This window comes from Mus musculus, chromosome 7, assembly GCF_000001635.26.
Source record: "Mus musculus strain C57BL/6J chromosome 7, GRCm38.p6 C57BL/6J".
Taxonomy (NCBI): Eukaryota; Metazoa; Chordata; class Mammalia; order Rodentia; family Muridae; genus Mus; species Mus musculus.
In genome coordinates, this window is record NC_000073.6 from 110161549 (window position 1) to 110169249 (window position 7701).

At 44.9% G+C, this 7701-nt stretch overlaps 1 annotated feature.

The window, feature by feature from the left end:
* Positions 1261 to 4773: an enhancer, noted in NCBI's record as "VISTA enhancer mm725". NCBI's record gives its function as "enhancer in: dorsal root ganglion[8/17] | heart[9/17]" and the evidence as "EXISTENCE:transgenic organism evidence [ECO:0001131][PMID:17130149]".

A 7701-nucleotide genomic window follows, 5' to 3' on the forward strand; every position in this document is an offset into this window, starting at 1 on the left:
TCTCTCCAGCCCCACTCAATGCTTTATGACTCTTGCTTTAATGACTCTATGAACTATGATAGTATTTTAATTCATATCTAGAAAACATTTGAGCATATTAAATATGAAATCTTTTTATTGAGACAAGACCAGACTGGCCTTGAATTCAGAGATCCTCCTGCCTCTGCCTTCCAAGTGCTGAGATTAAAGGTGTGTAGGTGTGTGCTACCACTGCCTGGGTTAAGGATAAAATCTTTGTTTGTATTTATTTTTATTTAAAGTACACTGTAGCTGTCTTCAGACACACCAAAAGAGGGCATCAGGTCTCATTACGGGTATTTGTGAGCCACCATGTGGTTTCTGGGAATTGAACTCAGGACCTCTGGAAGAGCAGTCAGTTCTGTTAACCGCTGAGCCATTTCTCCAGCCCCTCCCCCCTTTTAAGATTTATTTATTTTTTATTTAAAGTACACTGTAGAAGGATGAAATGTTTTTTTGTTTGTTTGTTTTTTTGTTTTTGTTTGTTTGTTTGTTTTTTTGAGACAGGGTTTCTCTTTATAGCTCTGGCTGTCCTGGAGCTCACTTTGTAGACCAGGCTGGCCTCGAACTCAGAAATCCGCCTGCCTCTGCCTCCCGAGTGCTGGGATTAAAGGCGTGCACCACCACGCCCGGCTCCTGAAGGATGAAATCTTAATACTTAGTGTCTGACTCTAGCTTTGGAAGAGAGTTGGGTGAAGTGACACTTTTACAAAGTCACCTCCTTCTGAGGTTGTTTATATTAAATTTATTAAGGTAAAATTAGATATTTGACTATATCAGTTTAGCCTAATGAATTTATGATTGTTTTTCAAAGTACTATTGTATGCTCAGTTCACACAGAATCCGTGGGTGCTCTGCTGGGCGCGCACTCTCGCCTCAGGGCTATTTTAATATTTTCTGTTCCTTTCTGTTTCCTCCCTCAGGTTGAAGTAGACCTGTTGCTCATTTCCTTTGTCTCTTAGTTCAGATCTCATCTTATCGATTACCCCCTACCCTGCCTAACCAGATGCTAGTAGCATGTCTCATCTAGCACTGTTCTGAGCTTTCTCTCAGCCTTCTCTTATGGATCAAATCGCATGAGTTCTAGGCCAGTCTGGTCTCCACAGCAAGTTCCAGGCCAGCTAGGGCTACATAGTGAAACCCTGTTTCAAATAAAGAAAGTGTCCACAGACCTGCAATCTCTCAACTGAAGTTTTCTCTTCTCAGGTGACTCTGGTCAGCTGGAGGGCAGCAGGTTTTTGTTTGTTTGCTTTGCTTTTCCACTTTGTTTTGTTTATTTGTTGTGCTGCAGACCTACACCAGACTCTTAAGCATTATAACCCATCCCCCCAGGCAATTTCCTGTGTAGCTAGGGATGGCTGACTGGGAACACACTGTAGTTGTAGCTGTGCCTGATCTTAAACCCCTGATCTTCCTGCTGCCACTTTTCAATTAAGCTAAGTAGTTAAGAACACTCAGTTAACAACTGTTTGCAACTCCAGTTCCAGGGAATCCAGTGCCCTATTCTGGCCTATATAGCTCAAGAGTCTGTTTTTAAAATTATCATATCGTTAGGGGCTAGAGAGCTGATTCAGTTGCTAAGAGCACTGGCGGCTCAGTTTTCCCTATGACCCAGGTTCAATTCCCAGGGCTCACTTGGTAACGCACAACCATCTGTAACTCTGGTCTCAGAGGACTCTAACGCCCTCTCCTGCCTTTGGTGGGCACTGCATGCACATGGTGTACACATATACACATAAATAAAAATACAGGAGGGGAGAAAAAGTGGCAGTTTTGAACTCCTAATTACCTGCCCTACCTCTCAGATGGGCGGTGCTACCCACCCATCTTATTAGATTTGTTAGCGTTTTTTTTTTTCTTTTTTGTTTTTGTTTGTTGTTTGTTTTCTTTTGAGACAGAGTCTTGTTGTGCAGTTCAGGCTAGCCTCAAACTCACATTCTCTGATTTTGAGGTGCTAGATTACAGGCTATCACCAATATATCTGTTTTATGTAGGAGGCTGGCGGGGGGGGGGTTGTTTGGTTGTGAGTTTTTTTTTGTTTGTTTGTTTTGTTTTACACAGGGTTTCTCTGTGTAGTCCTGGCTGTCCTGGAACTTACTCTGTAGAACAGGGTGGCCTCGAACTCAGAAAGGTGACTGACTCCCAAGTGCTGACTGTAAGGGCACGTGCTACTACCACCCAGTTCTGGTTTGTTTTTCTGTATAAAGTTTTATTCATTTGAGATACTCTCAGCTTGAATTTTGTTGGAGACAGTTTTTCTCAGGCTATTATTATTACTTTTTAAAACTCTGTTTAGTGTTCATGGTTTTGAATTCCCTTGTAATATTTTGTTATTTAAAGCTGGAGAATTCCAATATTTATCCACAGATAAAACGTTTACTCTAATTGATATTGCGTGTCTTTGTCTTTAAAACATTTACCATTTTAATCCCTGAAAGTTCATTTGATGTCTGACTTGGAACTTAACATTTTTTACACCTCGAAGTTTTCATTCACTTCCTAGAGCAGCGCTCCTGCCGAAGCTGCTTACCTTACTGAGGTATTTGGAAATGTTACTTCATATCGACCTGATCAAGTTTCTCCACGTTTGCTCTGTCTCATGCCCTTACTGCCGTATTTGGAAATGTTACTTCATATCGGCCTGATCAAGTTTCTCTACGTTTGCTGTCTCATGCTTTTCAGTTGAACTCAGCTTCTATTTTTAACTTCAATTGAGCGGGGTTAAAAGGAACGTCTCGCCCCCTGCTGGCGCCCGTGGTCCCGGGAAGACCGGACAAAAGCCACCACGTGGCTCACATCCTGGGCTCAGTTTTCTTAGGAACCCAGAGCCCCATGCTTGCTAGGCAAGGGCCCCAACCCTGATCAACGCTTTAGCAGGCGTCCTTTTGCTCAAGTCTAGAGCGTCACTGGTGCCAACTCTCCAACACAGGGAGGAATTGGCTTTGCTTAATTTTGCTGCAGAGTGGGCTGGCCCTGCTAAATCCAGGGTACCGGGCACTTAACACTGTGAGGTCGCTGTGCGGAGCTAGACTCTGGGCGCTCCCGTTTTTTCCTCACCACCCAGGTGTCCATTTTCTCTTTGCCGCGACGTGCCTGCATCCTTTTCTGCCTTGGAATTATAATCGAAACACTCGGTTCAGTCGTGAGAAACATGTTTCATATATGCAACGGGTGCTCCGATGTTTCTACGACTAGCCTTAGGAGCCTAGAGTACGGTTTGGTGGTCAAAGTCATGATGAGAAGCAGAGGGTCTGAGGGGTCGGAGGGAAGGCACGATGAACAATATTAGAGAGCATTACTGGAGTTACCGAGGCTAGGCAGTCCGCTGGGTTATGCACTACACCCAAGAAGTCTGCGCCGCCCCGTGGTGCCAGTGCGCAGCCGCAGTCCCGTAGCGGGACCGAGCGTTCCCAGCAGAGGGCACTCACAGACAGGACATTCCGCAAGCTCTTCCTGGGTGACCCAGGGACTGCACCTGTGGCCTGGGTTTCCCTTGATCATGCCCTGACAACCCGCGTCTGGGAAATTCAGTCAGAATCAATCCAAGACCACAATTTAGAGACAGGTAAGCTTGACGGTGGTTGCAGCGTTTGGTGAAACAAAACGTCAAGACCAGCCTCTGCTACATAGAGAATCTGAGGCTATCCTGAGTTACAGTGAATCCTGTTTCAGAACAAATCCCTCAAAGTCCCATTGTCTCTCTGGCCTTGAAGCTCTTGAGCCCCGGATCTAGGATACTGCTTGTTGGACTAAAGGACTCACTAATCACCTTTCCCAACCCTGCCCAGGTATACCACCTCTAGTAAACAGACTTAACTAGTCTTTGAAGGCAGTAGTTCTTTTCAATGAATTCCTATTTATTTATTTTCTTATTTATCACCGTCTGTAAACAGGCTTTGAAGGCAGCATGTGTTATAAGATGTGTTTATTCAAGCCTACCAGGGGTCCTTAACCTGGGGGTTGACTCAAGTAGAACATTTTAGGATCCAGGGTTATTCATGAAACTGGGTGAGCTGTTTCAACTTTTAGGCAGACGTGCAGTGTTTTTGGAAGGAAGTCCAGTAGTTTTTCTGATTACCAAAGAGTTCTTAAGTTTAGTTTGTGGGTCCAGGGCTCGGAACAAATGGCTCAGTGATTAAAGCACTTACTGTTCTTCCGGAGGACCCAGGTTCAATTCCCAGCACTCGCTTCACAACTGCCTGTAAGTCCAACTCCATAGGATTCAATGCTCTCTTCTAGCCTTAGTGTAGACACACATACGTTAAAAATAAAAATAAGTCTTAAAAAACAGAAATGCAGGCTGCACATAGCCCTTCCTTCAATCACAGCTATGGAGGCAGAGGCCAGCAGATGGGTCCCTGTGAGTTCCAGGCCAGCCAGGGCTACATAATAAGACTCTCAAGGAAAAAAAAAAAAATCTCAAATCAATGTTGGGCTAGGAATGTATGACCATAACACATAACCCAGGTGTAGTGGCTCATGTCTATAGTGGAGAGATAGATACAGGAGGATCCAAAATTCAAGGTCTTCTTTGGTTATACAGTTACTTTGAGACCTTGCTTCTTACATATAAATAGTAAATGAAAGGAAATAAAATCAATGTTATAAATTCAGGACTCTGCAGAAAAGGACCCCCTGCCCTGAGACCTGGAGTGTTGCCTGGCCTCTACAGGAGGAGTCATGCAAAGTCACTAGGCCTGGGTTTCTCTCTCTCTTTACAGAAGGCCCCCATCTCCACCCAGAAAACTCCAGAGGCACGGTTGTTTCCTTTTAAAGCCATGTTAGGCCCAAGTAGATGCACTTCTGCATTTTTAGCATTTAAATAGAAATGGCTCTCTGGTGGGTTTTCCCCTGCGTTAGTCATGCAAATGCTCTATGCCTCACTTACCACTCAGTTTCGGTGCCGGGATGGTTCTTTTGCACGCGTCCTGCTAAGACCCTTCCTCACCTCCTTGTATGGGAGTCCCTGGGGAAACTTGAGTGCTGACTTCACCGTGCTGGGATTTTCCTCAGAGTACCTGGGGGATTAAAAATGTGCCGTTTTTATGGCACAGAAAAAGAGAGAACACAGGTTGTTCTAGTCATGAAGGAAAGGTACTGAATCCCGTTTATAAGTTTACCACGAGAACTTTGTTTCGTTTTTTACTTTAAATTTTGTTTATTTTATTATTTTATTTATTTATTTATTTATTTATTTATTTTGGTTTTTTGAGACAGGGTTTCTCTATAAGCCCTGGCTGTCCTGGAACTCACTTTGTAGCCCAGGCTGGCCTTGAACTCAGAAATCCGCCTGCCTCTGCCTCCCGAGTGCTGGGATTAAAGGCGTGCGCCACCATGCCCGGCTCTTTTTATTTAATTAAATTAATTAATTAATTAATTAATTAATTAATTAATTAATTTAGGGTGTTTTGAGACAGGGTTTCTCTGTGTAGCCCTGGCTGTCCTGGAACTAACTCTGTAGACCAGGCTGGCCTTGAACTCAGAAATCCACCTGCCTCTGCTTCCCAAGTGCTGGAACTAAAGGCGTGCGCCACCACTGCCGGGCTGATTTTATTTTATATGTACGAGTGTTTTGCCTGCATGTATGTAAGTGCTGTGTATGTATGTGGTGGCTATGGACATGGTGGGTGTGTACGTGGTGGCTCTGGAGGCCAGAAGAGAGTGCTGGTTTCTCTGGAATTGGAGTTACAGATGAGTATGAGCAGCTGTGTAGTTGCTGGGAATGGAACCTGTGTCCTCTGCAAGATCAGCAAATGCTCTGAGTAGCTGAGCCGTGTCTCCAGCTCCAACAGCGTTGTTTTAACATAGGTTTTCCTATGAAGGCTTACTTTGCATTGCTAAATTATAGGGGGACATAACTCTGCGTAAAGAACAAATATGTTTTACAGTCTCTTATCTCTTTTTTTTCCCAAGACAGGGCTTCTATGTGTATCCCTGGCTGCCCTGGAACTCACTCTGTAGACCAGACTGGCCTTGAACTCAAAGAACTGCCTGCCTCTGCGTCCAGAGTTCGAGAATTACAGATGTGTGCCACTACTACCCAATCCAGTTTCTACCTCTTTATAAGATGCTGCAAGCGGGGGCTGGTGAGATGGCTCAGTGGGTAAGAGCACCCGACTGCTCTTCCGAAGGTCCGAAGTTCAAATTCCAGCAACCACATGGTGGCTTACAACCATCCGTAACGAGATCTGACGCCCTCTTCCGGAGTGTCTGAAGACAGCTACAGTGTACTTACATATAATAAATTAAAAAAAAAAAAAAGATGCTGCAAGCATTTGTGTGTGTGTGTATGCACGGGATTGTAAGAGCATTGAAGTTAAGGTCCCTCTACATTATATTTATTCATTCATTTAAACACAAATTCTCCTACTGAATCTGGAGCTTGCAGTTTTGGCTATCCTGGCTGGCCAGGGAGTCCCCGGGACCCACCCCTCTCTGTGCTCCTGTAGCCCTGGGGTTACATGCCTGTTCCCATACCCAGCTTTTTCCAAGGGTCCCTGGGGATCTGAACTCAGAACTTCATGCTTGCACAGAAAGCACTTACCCACTGAGCCATCATCACAGTCCCCATTTTTTTTTTTTTTTTTTTTTGGTTTTTTGAGACAGGGTTTCTCTATATAGCCCTGGCTGTCCTGGAACTCACTCTGTAGACCAGGCTGGTCTCGAACTCAGAAATCCACCTGCCTCTGCCTCCCGAGTGCTGGGATTAAAGGCGTGAGCCACCACACCCGGCCACTGTCCCCATTTTTTCTGTCTTTATCGTAAGCGGCTTGGTTTTCGTTTGTTTACTTGTTTTTGAAACAAAATCTCACTGTATACCCTAGCTGGAAGTCTCTGTGTAGACAGGCTGGCTACAGAAATCCACCTGCCTCTGCATCCTTAGTGCTGGAACTGAAGGCTTGTGGCACCATCTCTAGCTACTTATTGGTTTTAAGACTGGGTCTCATCCCTAGATGACCTCAAACCCTGAAGAGACAAGTGACCTTGAGTGTCTTTTGATCCTCCTGCCTCCACTCCCTCAGTGCTGGGACTGCAGGAGTAGCCACTGCATTCAGCTTGCGTGGTGCTGGTACTTGAACCTAGACCTTCAAGCTACTCTTCCAACCCAGCTCCATCCGGCCTCAGATTTAGTGTTTTAAATAGCTGTATACTGTTCCACCATGCAACATGCTTCATCATTTCCCTTCCCTGTACATTTTTGCCTGGCTTTCAGGTTGAGGTGTGTGTGTGTGTTGATAAAGAGCATTTGCACAGCAACCTCTTCTTTTCTTAGGCCATTTCCTGGTGGCATGATGAACTCTCTACAGAAGCTGCATTTGTTGCACTCATCCATTTAGCAGCTATTTAGTGAACATCAACTACATGTCAGAAATTGCTTCAAGGATATAGAAACAGCGCCGGGCATGGTGGCACACGCCTTTAACCCCTGCATTTGGGAGGCAGAGGCAGGCGGATCTCTGAGTTTGAGGCTAGCCTGGTCTACAAAGTGAGTTCCAGGACAGCCAGGGCTACACAGAGAAACCCTGTCTCGAAAAACAGCAACAGCAACAACAACAACAAAAAAGAATATAGAAACAGATAAGACAAAGTCTTAGTTACTGTGGAGACTGCAGGACAATGGAGAGTGAATGGCCAAATGTACTTTGTGTGTGAAGTGGTTGAGAAGGCCATTTTGATAAAGTG